Raw genomic sequence first — 22,711 nt, forward strand, 5'->3', positions numbered from 1 at the left:
GGAAGATAACTGTAATCTGAGGCCTACTACTCCTTTTGATTTGGATAATGGCTACTGTTTATGTGTGTGTGTGTGTGTGTGTGTGTGTATGTGTATGTGTGTGTGTGTGTGTATATATGTGTGTGTGTGTGTGCGTATGTATGTGTGTGTGTGCGTATGTGTGTGTGTGTGCGTATGTGTGTGCATGTGTGTGTGCATGTGTGTGCACGTGTGTGTATGTGTGTGTGTTTATATATGAAGGGTCAAAACGAATAACTTATGATGTCCAAAAAGATATTCAATATTATAAAGATCGTGTATGTCAAGGTCACAATAACAATAATAATACATTACTGTAGGTCATTAACAGTTGTTGTAAAATCATGCTTACTTAGGTATAAATATTTCACGATTGCAGAGTTGTAAACTTTAAAATTAGAAAATATCAAAATACCAAAAGTGTGACATCCCGTGGCAGGGCCGTAGCTAGCGGGGAGTGTGTGTGTGTGTGTGTGTGTGGGGGGGGGGGGGGGGGGGTTCAAGGGGAAAAAATCCGGAAAACATTATATAAACTTAAAGAAAATTCTCTTCTTAACCGTTTAAGGAGTTTTAGACTATTAACTACTCAGTTGCCCACCCCCCCCCCCCCCCCCAAAAAAAAAAAAAAAAAATCCTAGCTACGGCCCTGTGTGGAATATATTTATTTATTTATGTATTTATTTATGTCCTGTTAACGATCAGAATACTAAATTTTACTTACAATTTCTCAGGCATGTTTAAAAAAAACCCCAAAACAAAACCGTTAAACATGTATTAAAGGGATATACCCTAGTTTTTAAACACTACGGCATATTTTTTACTATTAGAGCCGGTTTTGACGACTGAAATCATACTTTACGTAGATTTTATTGATTACATTATCCATTTTCGTACATTTGAAGTGTTTTTGGTCATCCTGATGTTTCTAATATCACAAAATGCATTTCTCATATTTTTAAAAACGTACGTGCGTCTGAGAGGTAAGAGTTATGGAGTCGAGTTTTAGTCTATTTTTGGAGGGTATTTCAACATTTCAAAGTCATAGACTCTTGTTTCACTCAATTGTAACTTTATCCAAATGTGTTACAGGTTTGTAGATTAACTAAACTTAGTGTTACTTTTCACGGGCTGAAACTAGGGTATGTCCCTTTAACACAGAAGGATTCTAACAAAGAAAAAACAAAACAAAAACACCTTTTAACGATTGATCTTGGAATAAACCCTGCTAATTACAGAGGAAACAGCACACCACTAGTTTGATCACACCAGAAACCTATCTGTAGCACATTAGTTATTTATTATACACGAAATTTCCATTAGCTTTTAATTAATGACATCATTGTGCACCGGCGCCGCCATGTCACGAGAAGTCACGGCGAATCCCGATAACACACGAACATTAAAACTGCGCGCTTATTTCCCCTCCTGGCGAGGTCTCCGAAACAGAATTTGCGGATATTACAGCTGTTGCCAGGGTAATCTCGGAGCGTATGGACGGGTTGCTTGTACATGGCAACAGCTGGCGTCGTAACGATGACCTCACGTGGTGTAGATTTGTCGCTGAAATGCACATGTCATTAATCAATATACTGCAAATACAACCAAGCCCATCTAAAACTTCCACATTAAACATATACTTCCGCAAAAAACTCACAGAATGGTTATAATGATGTTGATGACGATAATGATGATGATGATGATGATGATGGTGGTGGTGGTGGTGATGCCTACGATATAATTATCTGCGGCAGATACATAGAGAATAACCAGCTGACGTATTTAGAAACGTTACAAATTAAATTCATGAAGTTTCTGTTGTCAGTTAAAACGTCAAGGTTGGCCTGTGAATATGTTATAGATGGAGAACTTGTGTGTTACCCAGTTTTCCTTGATGTCAAATTAAGAATGATCACTTTTTGGTTTAAACTAATAACTGGAAAACACACAAAGTTATCATTCTTGATATATGAATCATTGCTGAATGATTATGCTAATGGGATATGTGATCATAAAAGGTTAAAGTTTATCAAATCTGTTTTGGATGACGTTGGATATAGTAATGTATGGACTGCACAGTGTAACCAGCTACCAAATGTAAATCCATTAAAACAAAGAATTGTATAAAGATTACAGGATCAGTTCTTATAAACATGGCACAATGACATTGTTAACTCATCTAAAGCATCTTGTCACTGACAGTTTAAATCAAATATTCTGTTCGAGACATATATCTTCGCGCCTACAATAGCTATGCATCAAAACAAAATTGGTCTTAAATAACAACAATTTATTTTTTAGTTTTAAAAATGAAAACAATAAACAGGAAATAAAATGTATTAGTATCTTTGAACACTACAACGTTCCTCTGCTAATCTTAACTAGAGTAAAAGTAGTTACATCACAAAACCCCCATATTTTTGGTCATCATATCTTGACAATGCATAGAGGCTATTTCATGTGGGGGTTTTCAAATATGATTTTTATGTCAACGAGTGAAAATATGGTTTTCACATAAAAATTGTATTTGAAAAAAACAACCCCATCATGAAATGGTATATTTATTACATACATCTTTCCTAGTTTTTGAGAGAGAGAGAGAGAGAGAGAGAGAGAGAGAGAGAGAGAGAGAGAGAGAGAGAGAGAGAGAGAGAGAGAGAGAGAGAGAGAATTTTTACATGCCCCTATACCACTAAGGTTTTGATCACTTCCGGTTGAACTTCTGTTGTATATTTACTTGACCACAGAATTTTAAAGAGAAATACGAATAAAAAGTATCCTTATTAGATTAATGATTACTTCATTATACTGCTGTGCAAACATACCCGACAAAACGATCCTCTCAAAAAACCCACCCAAAACCCCCAAAACGAATCGAACGGCAAGTTTAAAAACTTACACTCAACGACAGAACATTGTGTCATCATTATTTAGCTTCGTATTCAATCAGTTTTAGATTTATTTATTTTCGTAATTGCACTTCATATCCATTGTCTATACGTACAATTGTTTTGTGTTTTTTAAATTTAAAATACGACCAGGTGCATTGGTAATGATCATCAAACTTAAACTCGTAATAATTTACAAGGGAGATAACTAAATGATGAATGTTAGAATAATAATAATAAATAAAATAAATATGATTTCTATATTTTTACTGTATATGACTTTTCACCAAATATCACGTTTATGGTTTCTGTAGATCTATATATTTCATAGCTATGTATATAATAAATCAGGATACATAATTTTTCTGCCGAGGTGGTCAAACTTCAATATAGACACAGTTTTGCCACAGAACCGCCTACCCGATCACAATAGTTCGTGTTCCCACCCTACTCCGAGTAAAATAAAATAAATGCATTATATTCATATGTTTAAAAAAAAAGGGGGGGGGGGGGGGGGGGGGGGGGGAGACGTAGCCCAGTGGTAAAGCGCTCACTTGATGCGCGGTCCGTTTGGGATCGATCCCCATCTGTGGACCCATTGGGCTGCTTCTTGTTCCAGCCAGTGCACCACGACTGGTATATTAAAGGCCGTGGTATGTGGTATCCTGTCTGTGGGATAGTGCTTATAAAATAGCACTACTAATGGGACAATGTAGCGGGTTTCTTCTCTAAGACTATTTGTAAAAATTACCTAATGTTTAACATCCAATAGTCGATGATTAATAAATCAATGTGCTCCAATGGTGTCGTTAAACAAAACAAACTTTAACTTTTTAACTTTAACATCAATTGCTATTTCCATCAATGTATAATAACAATAATTACACATCGATGCAATTAATTAACACAGAAACTTTAGACGTAATCATAACCCTGATATTTAATCAGAGTCAAAGAGAAACTGGTTAACGTAATCGATGTTTTTCTAAACCACGGCACAAAACTCGACCAATCAGCATTTAGATATTTCCAAAGATAAACGGTTTCGGTTTCAGTAAAACTATTAACGCCAAGTTATCGATTGGTTGGCTCCATGTTGGCCAGTGCCCCACTTGTCACTTCGATATTGTCTTGGTGACGTAATAGCAGCGTTATGGGGACGAGATCGGACGGTAATGTGTTAAAAGTGTTCGGAATCCACTTGTTATCTGCCTAATGGTGCGCACCAAACCCATCAGATAACACACACGCTGAACGATAGCTGGCGATTTAATAATGGAATCGCATGTGCGTGTACCCAGATAGAACTGGACAGGTTAACAATGTAATGCAGTTTAAGGCTTTTTTCGCTGGGTTACTTTGAGGTCTGTAAAGAAATAAAATTAAAGGGAAAAAAAAAGAGAAAGAAGAGGAGGAAAATCCAGTGCAATAACAGAGTTTAAAGAAGAAAAGAAGAAGTAGAAGAAGAAAAAGGAGAAGAAGAAGAAAAGAAGAAAAAGGAGAAGAAGGAGAAAAGAAGAAGAAAAGAAGTAGTAGAAGAAAAAGGAGAAGAAGAAGAAAAGAAGAAGAAGGAGAAAAGAAGAAAACGGAGAAAAGAAGGAGAAAAGAAGAAGAAGGTTTAAAGAAGAGGAAGAAAAAAAGAAGTAGAAAAGAAGTAGAAAAGAGGAAGGCGAAAAGAAGAAGGAGAAAAGAAGAAGAAGAAAAGAAGAAGAGGAAGAAGAAGAAAAGAAGAAGGAGAAAAGAAGGAGAAGAAGAAAAGAAGATGTAGAAAAGAAGAAGAGGAAGAAGAAGAAGAAAAGAAGGAGAAAAGAAGAAAGAAGAAGAAAAGAAGATGTAGAAAAGAAGGAGAAAAGAAGATGTAGAAAAGAAGGAGAAAAGAAGTAGAAAAGAGGAGAAAAGAAGAAGAAAAGAAGAAGTAAAAAGAAGAAAAGAAGAAGGAGAAAAGAAGAAAGAGAGGAAGAAAAGAGGGAAAAGAAGAAAGAGAAGAAGAAGAGAGAAGAGAAAGAAAGAGAGAAGAAGAAGAAGAAGAAGAAAGAGAAAGAGAGAAAAGAGAAGGAAGAAGAAAAGAAGATGTAGAAAAAAAGGAAGAAAAAAAGAAGATGTAGAAAAAGAAGAAAGTAGTAAAATAGGAAGGAGAAAAAAGGGAAGGAATAGAAGAAGTAAGAAGGGGGAAAGAGAGAAGTAGAAAAGAGAAGTAGAAAAGAAGGAGAAAGAAGAAGAAGTAAAAAGAGGAAAAGAAGAAGTAGAAAAGGAGAAGAGAAAAGAAAAGAAAAGAAAGAGAAAAAGGAGAAGGAAGGGGGGAAAAGAAAAGAAAAGGAGAAGTAGAAAGAGAGGAGAAAAAAGAGGGAAAAAAAGAAGAAAAAAGAAGAAAAGGGAAAAGAGGAGAAGAAGGGGAGAAGAAGAGAAAAGAAGGAGAAAAAAGAGGAGGGAAGAAGAAGTAAAAAAAGAAAAGAAAAAGAAGTAAAAAAAAAAAGGGAAAGGAAGGGAAGGAAATAGGAAGGAGAAAAGAAGGGGGGAAGAAGGAGAAAAGAAAGGGAAAAGAAGAAAGAAGAAAGAGAGGGAAAAAGGGGAAGGAGAAAGGGGGAGGAAAAAGGGAGAGGGGGGGGGGGAGAAGAGAAGGGAAAAAAGAAGAGAAGGGAAAAGAAGAAAGGAGAAAAGAGAAAGAAAGAGTAGGAGAGAGAAGAAGAGGGGAAAAGGGAAAAAAGAAAAAGAGGAAAGGAGAGAAGGGGGAGAAAAGAAAAGAAAAGAAAGGAGAAGAAGAAGGGAAAGTAAAAAGAAGAAAAGATAAGAAGAGTAGAAAAGGAGAAAGAAAGAAAAGAAGGAGAAAAGAAAGAGGAAAAGGAAGAAGAAAAGAAAAAGTGAAATAAAAGAAGAGAAAAGGAAAAGGAAGAAAAGAGGAGGGAGAAAAGAAGGAGAAAAGAAGAAAAAAGAAGGAAGGAGAAGGAAAGGAGGAAAGGAGAAGGGGGTAGAAAAAAGAGGAGAAAATAAAAGAAGAAAAAAGAAGGAAAGGAAAAGGAGAAGAAAAAAAAAAAGAAGAAAAGAAGAAGTAGAAAAAAAGGAGAAAAGAAGAGGAAGGATAAAAGGGGAAGAAGGAAACCAGGAGATTTCAAAGAAGAGGGGCTGGGGATTAGGTGAGGGTAGAAATTCAACGCAAATCGAGTACTTCGGTCAAATTATATAATAAAATATCACGCAATACTGTTTTGAAAGCAAACCCATTGCATTCTTCAGTTGAGGTCATAAATACTTGACTCATTAATTTATCCTGAAGAAGGATCCTCCACCTCAGTGTGAGCACTGTCAGTGTACTCTGACGGTGCGTCATAATTGGGTGGAGTGCAATCATCTCAAAGAAACTAGAAAAGATATATTCGAACGAAGAAATGTGATGGAATCGATTCCATCCTGAACATTGTTACAATTTCTTCGTGTTGCTGACTTTTATTCTAAATTTTTTTTATTTTATTTAAGAGTGAGAAGAGGGTATGGTTTTTTGCACAGTTCTTTAAACTGTGTTTTAATTTAACTCTTGAATTTTTATACTGATGTTGATCATCACTTACTGTTTGCATTCACCATAGTTTGACACCCAATAGCCGATATGTTTTTCGTGCTGGGGTGTCGTTGAACAATCATTCATTTATTCCTCAGTTAATAGATAAATAAAGTAAATAGCATGAAAATAGAGAGGGAGAAAAGGAAATAAAAAATATTTATGATTTAGTTTTTTTCTGTGAAAGAAACTTTTGGTTATAAAATGCAATGACATGCAACAATATAGAGGGGGGAGGGAGGTAGGGAAGGGGAAACAGACAGACAAAGTTGCAGCTGGGAATGGAGGAGGAAAATATTTATGAAGCTAAAAAGGAGGAAGAATGGGGGAAATTAAAATAGGTTTCCGTTTTATAATATATTAATTCTTTGGTTCCGTTGCTGTGGAATGCATTAAAAGAGTTAAAAACTAATTTAAAACTTGATTTTGTTTTAAAATGTCTTATTTATAAACATATTATATATTTAGGGATGAGAGATATATTTATAAACACATTAAAAAAAATCGGGAAAATGCGCATCTGTTGATTAACCTTATGAAAGTTAATTTTTTTTTGTTTAACGACACCACTAGAGCACATTGATTTATTAATCATCGGCTATTTATGTAAAACATATGGTCATTTTGACACAATCAGAGAGAGGGGAAACCCGCTACATTTTTCGATTAGTAGCGAGTGTTGTTTTATATGCACCATCCCACAGACAGGATAACACATACCACTGCCTTTGATATACCAGTCGCGGTGCACTGGTTGTGACGAGAAATAGCCGAATGGCCCACCGACGGGGATCGATCCCAGATCGACCGCGCATCAAGCGAGCGCTCTACCACTGGGCTACGTCCCGCTCCCTGACCTTATGAGCCCGTGCACATCAATAAAAGTTTAAAAGTTTGTTTTGTTTAACGACACCACTGGAGCACACTGATTAATTGACCATCGACTATTGGATGTCAAACATTTGGTAATTCTGACACGTAGTCATCGGAGGAAACCCGCTACATGTTTCCTTATGCAGCAAGGGATCTTTTATATGCACTTTGATTTATTAAGAAGGCTATTTATGAGGGGATGAATATGAAAAAGGAGACAAGAGAAATTAGTAGAGAGAGGGGAGATGCACTTCGAATAATCAGAAGGAGAATTTATGTCAAAGGAGGGAAACACAAGGAGGGGATTTTTTCCATTAGTAGCAAGGGATCTTTTATATGCACTTTGATTTATTAATCATCGGCTATTTATGTCAAACATATGATCAAACCAGCGACATTTTTCCATTAGTAGTAAGGGATCTTTTATATGCACTTTCCCACAGGCAGGAAATCACATACCACAACCTTTGTCCAGTTGTGGTGCACTGGTTGGAACGAGAAAAACCCCAATCATTTGAATGGATCCACCGAGGTGGTTCGATCCTGTGACGTTAAGCAACTCAACGAGTGCACAACCGACTGAGCTAAATCCCGCCCTCAAGTTTATAATTAGTGAGCATAGAAATGGATTTAAAAAAATCAAAGAAAAGAAAAAAAAATGAATATAAATTATCTTCATTCTCAATTTTTTGATACAGCTATAAAGATACTAAAAAAGGAACATTTGCGTGTGGTTTTCTCCGCAGTGACAATGTCCAGATGGAAAGCATTATCTGGAAATGACAGATTCTCTGTTCGCTGCTTCGTGTACTTGTCATTTATCAATAAAATATTTTGCAGACATTTATCATTCAGAATTAATCAATTGAGGCCAAGCGTGGTTAACTGCGGCGTATCAATCAGACATGATAGATAGCCGTAACAAAAACAGCAAATACGTTTTGTAGTGATTAGGTCAAAATGGGCTGCTCCTGGGTGAGACGATTCTAATATATATCCATGACACGAAAAAAAAAAAAATAATAATAAAAATAAAATCAATTTTTTTTCTAAATACATGTAATTTAAAAGAAGGGGAAAAAAAAAAGGGTGGAACACATACATGGGAATATATATATAGAAGGGAATATATATACATATATACATAGTTTGTGGTGCACTGGTTGGAACGAGAAAAACTCCAATCACCACAACTATATATATATATATATATATATATATATATATATATATATATATATATATAAATTATTAGAGACAAAATGGAATGAAATATATATATTTTCTTTCATGTCAAAATTAAATTATTTTAGTAGTAATATTGACGGACTGAACGACGGGTCCTGCAAGACGGAAGCTGTGGATAGCCATTGGTGAGTGATTATTTTGCTAATATAAATACGAGGAAGATATGAGTTATATGAGAGAGAGAGGAGAGAAGAGAGAGAGAGAGAGAGAGAGAGAGAGAGAGAGAGAAGGAGAGAGAGAGAGAGAGGAGAGAGAGAGAGAGAGAGAGAGAGAGCGAGACCTCAGCTAGGAAGGAGTCTGTCCAGGACAGTCACTGTGGGAGGTTGAAAAGAGAGAGGGAGAGAGAGAGAGAGAGAGAGAGAGAGAGAGAGAGAGAGAGAGAGAGAGAGAGAGAGAGAGAGAGAGAGAGAGGAGAGGAGGAGAGAAAAGACCTCAGCTAGGGAAAGTCTGTCCAGGACAGTCACTGTGGGTTAGTGTTAGTCGTTAGAGGGAGAGAGAGAAGTAGAGTCCGGAGAGAAGGAGAGAGAAGTCCGTTAGAGAGAGAGAGAGAGAGAGAGAGAGACCTCAGCTCTCTGTACAGTCTGTCCAGGACAGTCACTGTGGGTTAGTGTTAGTCGTTAGAGAGAGAGAGAGAGAGGACCTAAGCTCTCTGTACAGTCTGTGGGTTAGGAGAGTCACTGGGGTTAGTGTTAGGGAGTTAGTGAGTATGTGATAGAGAGGAGAGGAGAGAGAGAGGGAGTGAAGAGAGAGGAGATGAGAAAGAGAGAAGAGAGAGAGAGAGAGAGAGAGAGAGAGAGAAAAAGCTCTCTGTAGAGTCTGAAGAAGGACAGGGAAGAGAGTGGGTTAAGAAAAGAAGTTTAGTTGAAGAGGAGAGAGAGAGAAAGAAGGAAAGTTAGGAGGAGAGAGAAGAGAGAGGGAGAGAGAGAGAGAGAGAGAGAGAGAGAGAGCGAGACCTCAGCTCTCTGTACAGTCTGTCCAGGACAGTCACTGTGGGTTAGTGTTAGTAGTTAAGAGAGAGAGAGGGAAAGCTCTCTGTACAGAAGGAGAAAAAAGTGGGAGGGAGAGAAGAGAGAGGAAAGAGAGAGAGAGAGAGAGAGAGAGAGGAGAAGAAAGAGGAAGAGAGAGAGTAGGGAGAATGAGAGAGAGAAGGAAAACAGTCTGTCCAGGAAGGAACTGTGGGAACGAAAAGTGTTAGTCGTTAGAGAGAGAGAGAGAGAGAGGAAGAAGAGAGGACAGTCTGTTCAGGACAGTCCAGAGTGGGTTAGTGTTAGTCGTTAGAGAGAGAGAGAAGAAATTGAGAGTCTGTGGGTCACTCGACTAGTATGTAGGGAAAAGAAGAGGAGAGAGAGGGGAGAGAGAGAGAGAGAGAGAGAGAGAGAGAGAGAGAGAGAGAGAGACCTCAGCTATCTGTACAGTCTGTCCAGGACAGTCACTGTGGGTTAGTGTTAGTCGTTAGAGAGAGAGAGAGAGAGACCTCAGCTCTCTGTAGAAGAGAAGAGAGTCCAGAGACAGACACTCAGCTATCTGACAGTCCTGGTAGGGACTAGTTAGGGGGTTTAGAGTTAGGGAGAGGAGAGAGAGAGAGAGAGAGAGAGAGAGAGAGAGAGAGAGAGAGAGAGAGAGAGAGAGAGACCTCAGCTATCTGTACAGTCCTGTCCAGAGAGAGAGACCTCAGCTCTCTGTACAGTCTGTCCAGGACAGTCACTGTGGGTTAGTGTTAGTCGTTAGAGAGAGAGAGAGAGAGAGAGAGAGGTCTGGGAGAAGAGGAGAGAGGGGACAAGTGTTACGAGAGAGAGAGAGAGTGTTAGGAGAAGAGAGAGAGAGAGCAACTCTCTTAGTCTCAGCTCTCTGTACAGTCTGTCCAGGACAGTCACTGTGGGTTAGTGTTAGTCGTTAGAGAGAGAGAGAGAGAGAGACCTCAGCTCTCTGTACAGTCTGTTCAGGACAGTCACTGTGGGTTAGTGTTAGTCGTTAGAGAGAGAGAGAGAGAGACCTCAGCTCTCTGTACAGTCTGTCCAGGACAGTCACTGTGGGTTAGTGTTAGTCGTTAGTGACTAGTGATAGAGAGAGAGAGAGAGAGAGAGAGACCTCAGCTCTCTGTACAGCCCTGTCCCAGAGACAGAGTCACTGTGGGAAAGTGTTAGTCGTTAGAGAGAGAGAAGAGAGAGAGAGAGAGATCAGAGGAGGGAAAAGACAAAAAACCCTCATGTTTCAGGACAGTCACTGTGGGGTTAAGTTAGTCCGTTAGTGACTAGTGATAAAAAAGAGAGAGAGAGAGAGAAGAGAGAGAGAGAGAGAAGAGAGAGAGAGCGGGAGAGAGAGAGAAGAGAGAAGAGACTCAGCCTCTGGACAACCTGTCCCAGGGACAGTCACTGTGGGTTAGTGTTAGTCGTTAGAGAGAGAGTAGAGAGATAGAGAGAGAGAGAGGAGAGAGAGAGAGAGAAAGGAAAGAAAGAAAGAGTCCATAAGACTGTGGGTTGTGTTAGAGAGAGAGGAGAGAGAGACTCTCAGTGTACAGTCTGTCCAGGACAGTCAACTGTGGGTTTAGTGTTAGTGACTATTAGATAAGAGAGAGAGAGATGAGACAAGAAGAGAAGAGAGAAAGAAGAATAGAGAGAGAAGAGAGGAGGTACTAAGGTCTGTACAGTCTGTCCAGACAGATAATGGGGAGTTCCAGGTGTGCGTAGTCGTTTAGAGAGAGAGAGAGAAGAGAGAGAAGAGGAGGGCAGAGAGAATAGAGAGAGAGAGAGAGAGATAGAGAGAAAGAACAGATCATCTATCTGGTACAGGTCTGTCCAGGACAGTCACTGTGGGGTTAGTGTCATAGTCGTTAGAGAGAGAGAGAGAGAGAGAAGAGAGGAGAGGGGAGAGAGGAAGAGAGGAGAGGAGATAGAGAGACCTGGAGATATTGAAGAGAGCCCCTCAATCTGTACAACAGTCCTGTCCAAGGACAGGCAGAGGTCAACTGTGGGTTAGAGTGTTAGTCGTCGTTAGTGAGAGAGAAGAGGAGAGAGAGAGAGAGAGAGCGAGAGAGAGAGAGAGAGAGAGAGAGAGAGAAGAACCTCAGCTCTCTGTACAGTCTGTCCAGGACAAAAGTCAACTGTTGGGGTTAGTGTTGAGTCGTTAGGTGAGAGAGAGAGAGAGGAGGAGAGAGAGAGAGAGAGAAGAGAGAGAGAGGAGAGAGGGAGAGAGAGAGAGGGAGAGAGAGAAGCCCTCCCGCGAGACTTGAGTCCAGGACCAGTACAACTGTGGGTTAGTGTTAGTTCGTTTATGAGAGAGTGAGTGAGGAGAGAGGAGAGAGAGAGAGAGAGATAGAGGGGAGAAGAGAGGGAGAGAGAGAGAGCTGAGGAGTTAGAGAGAGGGAGAGGAGAGAAAGAGAGAGAGAGAGGGAGAGGAGAGGGGGAGAGGGATAGAGAGAGAGAGGAGAGAGGAGGACATAGAGAGAAGAGAGAGAGAGAGAGAGGAGAGAGAGAGAGAGAGATAGATAGAGTGGGTTAGTGTTAGTCGTTAGTGACTAGTGATTGAGAGGTAGTGCTCTTACACCTACCTACCTACGCTTGAAACTCGCGCTGGGATGCGAACCCAGTACCTACCAGACTTAAGTCCGATGGCTGAACCAATTCAGCGCCGAGACCGGTATAAATAAACAAAGAAAGTTTGTTTGGTTTAACGACGCCACTAGAGCACATTGATTTATTAATCATCGGCTATTGGATGTCAAACATTTGGTGATTTTTACATATAGTCTCAGAGAGGAAACCCGCTCCATTTTTTCCCCATGAGTTGAAAGGGATCTTTTATATGCACCTTCTCACAGACAGGATAGCACATACCACGGCCTTTGATATACCAGTCGTGGTGCACTGGCTGGACCGGGAAATAGCACAGTATGCCCACCGACGGCGATCGATCCTATACCGATCGCGCATCAAGCGAGCGTTTCCCCCACTGGGCTACTACGTCCTGCCCTGGAACAAGAAATAGCCCAATGGGACCACCAACGGGGATCGATCCCAGACCGACCACGCAACTGGTGTAAATAAGCGGACACGCTTGTGATTATTAAAGGCAACAGGCCACCACGTTTCAGTTACATGAACGGACTTAAGTGGCGGTTGAGAACTAGACAAAGCGAGACAAACCCGTCTTTTGAATCGTCTGTGTTTTGATTGTAGGGACTCGCACTGGTTGCCTGGTGTTTTGACGAGCGTCATATTGCATTCAATTACAGGTAGACACTCCACACCGCGTATTGACGCGGCAATCAATACATATTCCCGGCGAAGTGATCAATAGCACGAATATATGTAAACATTCCTACTTCAGCGCGTCATTTAGAAACAGGTCAAGATGTTGGTTCAGTGGTTAGAACGACCGCTCGGATAGGCGCCTATTTCAGAAGATCTGTGACCGGCCTCGGTGGTGTGTCGTGGTTAAAGGCGCTGACCCTAGTTACAACTCGTAAAAATGGACACTAAGTTTAGTTATGACCCTAGTTTCAACTCGTAAAAATGGATACTAAGTTTAGTTAATCTACAAATCTGTAACACACTTGGATAAAGTTACAACAGAATGAAACAAGAGTCTGTGATGTTAAAACAGGGAAATATCCTTAAAAAATAGACTAGAACTCGAATCAATAACCGCTATTTCTCAGACGCACGTGCGTATTAAAAAATATGAAAAATGCATTTAGTGATATTAGTGATATAACAGAAAGACCAGAGAAACACTTCGGGTTCTACGGAAATGGATTATCTAAACAATAAAATATAAGTAATGTTTAATTTCAGTGATGACAAACGGCTCTAATAATGAAAAATATGTTGTAAGGTTTAAAAACTAGGGTCTGTCCCTTTAAGCTGATCGGAAATAAGGCTGGTAGGTATTGGGTTCGCAGCGCGGTACCGGCTCCCACCCAGAGCGAGTTTTAACGACTCAGTGGGTAGGTGTAAGACCACTACATCCTCTTCTCTCTCACTAACACTAACGACTAACAACTCTGTCATGGACAGATAGCCAAGATAGCTGAGGTGTGTGCCCAAGGCAACGTGCTTGAAACTTAATTGGATATAAGCACGGGGGGGGGGGGGGGGGGGGGGGGGTTGAAATAAAGGCCCATTCCTAAAACTCAACAACTCAATAGGTAGGTATAAGACCTCTACACCCTCTTCTCTCTCACTAACCATTAACAACTAACAACTAACACTCTGTCATGGACAGACAGCACAGATAGCTGAGGTGTGTGCCCAGGACAGCGTTGTTTAACCTTAATTGGATATAAGCACAAACAAGTTGAAATGAAATAAACGTATATGTAACAAAAAGTACTACTGGTTCAGACCATCTGTTTTTAAATTAAAGTGACAGATCCTAGTTTTTAAACACTAAGGCATATTTTCCACCTAGACACTAATTTCAACCCGTAAGAATGGACACTAAGTTTGGTTAATTTACAAACCTGTAACAACTTTGGATACAACAGAGTGAAACAAGAGTCTGTGACGTTGAAATACCCTTAAAAATAGACTAAAATGCGACTCTATAACCGTTACTTCTCAGACGCACGTGCGTCTTTAAAAAATATGAAAAATGCATTTTGTGGTATTAGAAACACCAGGATGACCAGAAACACTTCGGTTGTACGGAAATGGATAATCTAAACAATAAAATACCAGTCAAGTTTTATTTCAGTGATAATAAACGGCTCTAATAGTGAAACACATGCCTTAGTGTTTAAAAACTAGGGTTTGTCCCTTTAAAGACGGCAGGGTTTACACGTAATCAGTGTGCCTCTCACAACAACAACAACAACAAAATAATAAAATACAATAACACATCAATTTCAAGACAACAACAAAACAATCGGTTTGAGATCGATCCCCGTCGGTGGACCCGCTGGGCTATTTCCCGTTCCAGCCATTGCACCACGACTGGTATATCAAAGGCCGTGGTATGTGCTGTACTGTCTGTGTGATCATGCAAACACAAAATCCATTGCTAGTAATGGCAAAATGTGGCAGGTTTCCTCTCTAAGACTATATGTCAAAATCACCAAATCCAACAGCCAATGATTATTAAATCAATGTGCTCTAGTGGTGTCGTTAAACAAAATAAACTTTTAACGACAAAACCAAAAAACCGTCCTTCACATTGTCGAGGGTTACAGCATGTAAATAGTGAACAGCATGGAACCGCCTGCGTGTTATGTTTGTAATCAATTTGGTTTTGTGTTCTCTATTTCTGCAAGACGTATCGATTCACCGGAAATAATATATAGATCTATATACTACAAGTTTTACGTCTGTTGTCTATAGATGCGCTTGGCCTATAAAAGATGAGTATATCACATTGGGGCCTTTATTCTGGATATGTTATATAGAGGATTCGTCACGAGTATTTTTTAATATGGAAAATATCAACAGAGTCTATGTTAATCGGTATTTGTCGAGGCTTAGCCAAGACAAATACCGATTAAATAGACGAGGTTGATATTTTTCATATTAAAAAACACGAGTAGCGAATTCTGTTTATCCTATAACACTTCTAAAATAACATTATAATTACAGTTTTTTTAGTATATCACAGTACTAAAGTCGCCGCCATCGATAATATGACGTCATCACGATTAGTTTGACGTCAAGCATTTTAAACAAATCTTTGAAAACGTTACGCTCAGGTACACGGGTCTTGTTGGCTTGTAAGCAAATGACCTATCCACAGCAACACATCACAGGGGCGTAGCGTGATCTGGACCTGGGGTGGGGTGTGTATGTGTGTGTGTGTGTGTGGGGGGGGGGGGGGTTCCGAATATGATCCAAGTGGACCCTTTTTCGATTTGGTTTTGCACCACCAGAAACTCCATATGTATAAACCTGTATGTTTTAGTTCTGAAAGCGGACCATTTGCTTCAGGAGGAGGGGGGGGGGGGGGGGGGGGGGGGGGTTTCGGAACCCGAACATGGGTTTATCACATGGATATCATGGGTAAGTTATAGGATAAACAGTTGTATGGACTACACATATCCAATACCTAACATCCTAAGATTGCTCGACTTCTGTGGCTGAAACCTATTTGAAGTAACGAGGCCATTCAGGGAGTATATTTTAAAATCTGTTTTTTATTTTTTTACACAAAGAGGGACGGGATGTAGCCCAGTGGTAAAGCGCTCGCTTGGTGCGCGGTCGGTCTAGGATCGATCCCCGTCGGTGGACCCATTGGGCTATTTCTCGTTCCAGCCAGTGCTCCACAACTGATGTAACCAAGACCGTGGTATGTACTATCCTGTCTGTGGGATGGTGCATATAAAAAAAATTCCTTGCTGCTAATCGAAAAGAGTAGCCCATGAAGTGGCACCAGCGGGTTTCCTCTCTCAATATCTGTGTGGTCCTTAACCATATGTCCCACGCCATACAACCGAAAATAAAATGTGTTGAATGCGTCGTTAAATAAAACATTTTCATCCTTTACACAAAGCTATGTTTTGAAAAATCAAATTGAGCGCCAAATCATATTGGAATGGTTTCATTTCAATTTATTTTCGTAGTTATATTCAATCATAGCAGGGGCGTAGGAAGGTGCCAGAATGTGAAGAGAAACGCATGCCCCCCCCCCCCCCCCCCCCCCGCTTCTTACGCCAATGCATATAGTTAAAGCACACATCCCTGGTAGACAAGATCTCTTATAATTCGTGTCACTATGTAAACAGTTAAAACCACTGATTAATTAATAATCGGCTATTGGAAGGAAGGAAGGAAATGTTTTATTTAACGACGCACTCAACACATTTTATGTACGGTTATATGGCGTCAGACATAATATATTGAAAGAGGAAACTTGCTGTCGCCACTTCATAAGCTACTCTTTTCGGTTAGCAGCAAGGGATCTTTTATATGTACCATCCCACAGACATGATAGTACATACCACGGCCTTTGTTACACCATGTCATAACGAACTACAAATTAATCGATCTGCATATAATTCTTGCATATATAATTCGAAAATGTAATGTGACAAGACAGGCAGACAAATTGTTTATTAAAGTTCACCTCAGTTAAAACTTAAAACATCACTAAACACCATAATATCTAGAATAGCAATAAGTCGCTCCATATAGAGTTATGAGAAACTATAAAATATTAATAATCGACACGGATAAAAATATAAATATTACATTAAAACGCATTTAAAACATTTAACATGAAATAAAATATATAAAAGATTTATCTAACTAAAACCCCTAAATGTAGTATCATACATTTAATTTATTTAAAAAAAAAAATTCAGTTAACGTATAAAACACCATGACGCTGTTCTACAATTAATTTGCAGGTTTTGGCATTTAATCTGTACAATTCCAGCCAGTGCGCCACGACTGGTACATCAAAAACCGTGATATGTGCTATCCTGTCTATGGGGTGGTGCATATAAAAGATCCCTTGCTGCTAATCGAAAAGAGTAGCCTATGAAGTGGCGACAGCGGGTTTCCTCCCTCAATATCTGTGTGGTCCGTAACCATATGTCCGACGCAATATAACCGTAAATAAAATGTGTTGAGTGCGTCGTTAAATAAACCATTTCCTTCCTTCTTCTTTCAATAACCGATGATTACTTAATCGATGTGCTCTAGTGGTATCGTTAAACAAAAAAAACTTATTCTTACAATTGCATCAAACTGATAAGAGGACACACTCACTTTTACTCACGGTTTAATGTGGTATCTAAAAGTGGCCTAATAAAGATAGTCAAATGAACTGTATAGTATTTTCCCAAGCTTGTTTTAGACTGGTGCAGCACCATACCTCAATAGTCTAGCGCCATCTTGACTTTATCAGTGTCATGTTGCCCTGAGATTAAACAAGCTTTTTTCAGTAATTAATTCTAGAAATGCCTTTATTTAACACTCAAACTAATTATTATCAATTAATAAAATATCCATATATATATATATGCCATTTATTTATTAAAGCAAGAATATTAATTACATTTATTTATTATTTAAATTAATCAATCATTAATTCTAAAATTGCCTAAATAAAACACTCAGAAAATGTATTATTATTTTTTTTTTTTTAAATCGTGATTATAAGTTGTCAGTACACGAGTGCTTTGAACAACATTGAATTTTATTTACACAGCCAATGGTCTATTATTATCACTAAACTGTATACTGGACGATAAAGAATTGAAAGTTGTATAAACAAACTGACATAAACATTTCCCTAAATACATATTGATAATTAGTTTATGTTTGGTAAATAATTGTGTGTCATTATAAATTAAAATAATTATATTACGTATTATTGTATTAATAAATATATAATATAGTGCACCTTTGTAACGTTTTACAACTAAACAATGATGCATAAGTATTTAACATTTTACAAATAATTTAACAGACCATGTTTGATAAATTCCAATCCACAAGTCCTAGAATTTTAATTCCAAAGTTTTTGAGTACTATTACTTATAAAGCAGTATTATAACTTGCAAAACGACTAGTTTCTTAACCCAGAATATTAGTAGTGTAATAAAATGTTATTATTTTCACATTTATATTAAAATTACAAGTTGAATCAAATTAACATCAGCGTTTATTTTCAGATGGATCTACCATATATATTCAATTTATTATGCAACGCTTTTCAAACTTCTGTTGTTAACTGGTTAAAATTAAAGGATACCAAAGTTATGTTTTAAAATTTAATAATAATAATAATAATAATAATAATAATCATAATAATCATAATCATATATAATAATAATAATAATAATAATAATAACGCATTGAGAAGAAGTCTTATTGTCTATATTATTTTATGAGTATTGATTCAATTATGAGAAACAAAATCCCAAGAAAGCGTGAGAACAAAATATGACAGTGACAGAATGCAGTAACTATTTCACATGTTTAATTCGTTATCTCTATATGGATTCTACTAAATTAATGAACTAGTTTGTTTTTGTTTGTGAGGAAAAGAAACAAACGAACAAATACAAGCAACGTAGCTAAACGAAAAACCTCAACGAAAAATCATTGTATAATCAAATACTTTAAATTTTTAGGTTAACCATTTTAACCATAATAATAACAACAATAATAATATTAATATTAATAATAATATTAGTAATTGCAATAATAATAATAATAATAATAATAATATAATAATAACAATAATAATAAAGATCTACCTAAAAAGGTGTTGGAAGTTTGTAATATATTTAAATATTTGTTCTATTTTTGTACTATATACTAGACGTTTGAAATTTATCCTCTTTAAAACACACAATGAAACTGACAGCGAACATTTTAATAAGATGAGTGAAAAGGAGGAGACCCGACTGTAAAAGTGGCAATTATCACGACGAACAATTGTGTTACCGCCCCGTCTTCTGAATGACATAATGAATAAACGAATTAATGAATGTTTAACGACATCTCAGCACAAAAGATACATCGGCTATTGGGTGTCAGACTAAGGTAAATGCAAAACGAAGGAATGATCAGCATAAATATATATATATATATATATAAAAAAGAATGAAAGAACTGTTTAAAAAATAAAGACATCACAGATAGCAGCACGTCTTTTAGTACAGTTTAATAATAAAAATTGTCATGAAATTTTTTCAAAATTCTTGTTCTTTTTGGGTTTATATATATATATATATATATATATATATATATATATATATATATATATATATATATATATATATATATATATATATTAGTAATTTGTGGTTGTTAAGAATTAAAATTAAAAATACTATATCTTCTTTTGTTATTTGCACTATTTTAAAATTCAAGTTCAAGTGTGTCCATTTCTCACTGATTATTTTCAGTGTTTGACATCACATCTAAAACGTAGTAATTAACTATGATACTCCACGACTGGTATATCAAAGGCTGTTTGTTATTCATGCATGCATTGATACATTTTGTATAACATATTTATTTATTTTTATTCGCTGTATTGTTACTACTACCAGAAATATACTCTCTCTATATAATTATTTACTGATTTATTTATTTATTTATTTATCTATTTATTTTTTATTTATTTATTTACTTATTTTTATAAATAAGATTATAATATCTCTTAAAATGTGACTCGTGCGTCAGTAAACTTTCGTTTATGAAAAACAAAATATACTCTATCATATTCTGTGACAGCAATGCCATGACACTTCTGAGGAGTTTAAACAAAATTCTTATAGCTTCGTGTATACTTTTTGTTATGATTAAAATTAATTTCGAAGTATTACCAACACGAGAACGACAATAGCTATCTACCCATCTTATCTATCACCTACTAGTGTGTGCCTGCCTGTCTGTCCGTCTCTCTATCTTGTATGTACCGGCCTCGGTGGCATCGTGGTTAGGCCATCGGTCTACAGGCTGGTAGGTACTGGGTTCGGATCCCAGTCGAGGCATGGGATTTTTAATCCAGATACCGACTCCAAACCCTGAGTGATTTTGAAAATGACCGTCAGGCAAAACGTTTTTCATCGAAATGATTCGTTAAAGTTTCAGCTCGTGTTTTAATCCGTGAAAATGGACTCTAAGTTTAGTTTAAAGGGCACATTCCTGAGTTTGCTGCTTTGTAAAATGTTTTCTTCTAATAAAATATTTCTACGATTAAGCTTACATATTGAATATATTTTCTTGTGTAGAATATGTGTCTGTATATTCAATGTGTTTCTTGTCGTCTTAATATTTGTAAGAAGCCCAAATTGGATTTTTTCTTCACAATTATATTTAAGGAAATAAAATAAAATTTAACCTGGTACAAATATTAGAACGATCAGAAACACGTTTAATATACAGCCACTAATATTTTATACAGAAAAATATAGTTGATATGTAATTACAATCGTTAAAAAGTCTCTGTTAGTCAATAACATCTTAAAAATTGCAGCAAACTCAGTAATGTCCCTTTAAAACGATAAACCTGTAACACATATTTAGATTCGGTTATAACAGAGAGAAACAGAAGTCTGTGATGTTAAAACAGGAAAATGTTGTCTAAAAATAACTAAGTTAGAAATAACTTGATATTTGGTTGTTGTACAAGGTGCCCGTTATGGCCAGTTCAGCTGTAATTCATTATTAGAAGAGTACAGAGCGCACCCTGTATACAACAACCACCCATTTTCATTTCCATATGTTGATAGGAACACCTATAGTCCGTCCCATCCTCCTACAATTTTTTTTTCTTTAAATCATTTCAGTTTGGTTTGACGTAAGAAAAAAACAACTAAAAGTGCTTTGGAAATAACACACACAAAAAATCCCAGCCTCTTTTTGTGTGCAAGTCACAAAACAGTCGGCTCAGAAATAAATAACTTATAGTAAAATCCAAAGTGTGAAAAGGGCGTTCCCTGTGGGAGGGACTATAGTTTGTGTTGTATTTTCTATTTGTCCGTTATCTATACATGTATCCATCGAGTTATCGAATACGCAAACGCAAACGCAAAAAGAAACACAATCGCAAACGCACACATGTACTGACACGCATAAATGGAATACAATCAAATTATATAGAAAGTGATTGTTACGCATCGTGGGATAAGTATTACGTATACATATTTGCGTCGGAAAGATAACCAACCGATTTTGTGTAGCAATTATTCTCTTCTCGAATGCCTCATAAATTGTTGTTAGATTAAAGGGACATTACTGAGTTTGCTGCAATTTTAAAGATGTAATCGACTAACAGACTTTATAACGATTGTAATTACATATCAAATATATTTTTCTGCATAAAATATTAGTGGCTGTATACTAAACGTCTTTCTGATCGTTCTAATATTTGTACAAGGTTGAATCATTTTGTTTCCTAAAATATAGTTTTTTCGTACGTACGAAATTATTTGAAGACAAAATCCAGTTTGGGCTACTTAGAAATATTAAGACGACCAGAAACACATTGAATATACAGACACTGATATTCTAAATAAGAAAAAATATATTTAATATGTAAGTTTAATCTTAGAAGTATTTTATTAGTCGGAAACATCTTACAATGCAGCAAACTCTGGAATGTCCCTTTAAGTCGTACGTATAGGTAAAGTCAGTGCATATGTACTGGTGGAAATGTTTTAGTGTTCACGTCAAACACACGGTGTACAGTGTGTCACGCTTCCAGAGTAGGACTGGGACAGTCTCACAATATGAGGTTGACGCTTTGTGGAGGTTAGGAGGCCGGACATAAAAAACACACTCAAACATTAAGGGTCGAATTTACGAAGCCAGTTTTTTCTTAAAGGGACATTCCTGAATTTGCTGCAATTTTTAAGATGTTATGGACTAACGGAGACTTTTTAACGAATGTAATTACATATCAACTATATTTTTGTGCATAAAATATTAGTGGCTGTGTATTAAACGTGTTTCTGACCATTCTAATATTTGTACTAGGTTAAATTTCATTTTATTTCCTAAAATATATTTTTTCGTACGTACGAAATTATTTGAAGACAAAATCCAGTTTGGGCTTCTTACAAATATTAAGACGACTAGAAACACATTGAATATACAGACACTGATATTTTATTAGTAGGAAACATCTTACAATGCAGCAAACTCAGGAATGTCCCTTTAAACGCAGGTGTTTAAGCATTGTAAATGTATGTAGTTACACGAGTGTAAGACATATTATTAAAAACAAAACTTGTACAAACTTGTGTATAAAAATCTTGGATTTTGAAACTTTTTATATTATATCCAACCGTCTCTTAAGTACGGTTATAACGGTACCGTATCTACAAGTACGGTTATAACGGTACCGTATCTAGAAATGCGGTTATAAATGTTATTACTATATATAAATACAAGTGCTGGCTGTCGCGTGTTGTTGGTATACGGGTCTACATAGAAAAGGTTACGTTATAAACGTCGTGGCCATTGATCGAGCTATGTGAACAGTGTGTCGTACAAAGGGTGCAATACATCGGCATATGTCTTCACCTGTTGTCCGTGCCCAGCAGACCGTACACTGCAAAACTTCAACACATGGTTCAAGCTACGCTCGTCCCGTTATAATCGCCCACACCGTGCCCCAATTATTCGAGATAATTGAGTGATTTTACAACGCTATCATATAGGTGTCTGTGCTCGTTCGTGAAATA

The 22,711-nt window shown here is 37.3% G+C and overlaps 1 protein-coding gene across 1 annotated transcript in view; it reads right to left on the reverse strand.

Moving 5' to 3' along the window:
* LOC121386425 (Down syndrome cell adhesion molecule homolog) overlaps window positions 1-22,711 on the reverse strand; it is a 149,015-nt gene that overhangs the window by 125,634 nt on the left and 670 nt on the right. The gene's annotated exons all lie outside the window — the stretch shown is intronic.

This window comes from Gigantopelta aegis, chromosome 12, assembly GCF_016097555.1.
Source record: "Gigantopelta aegis isolate Gae_Host chromosome 12, Gae_host_genome, whole genome shotgun sequence".
Taxonomy (NCBI): domain Eukaryota; kingdom Metazoa; phylum Mollusca; class Gastropoda; order Neomphalida; family Peltospiridae; genus Gigantopelta; species Gigantopelta aegis.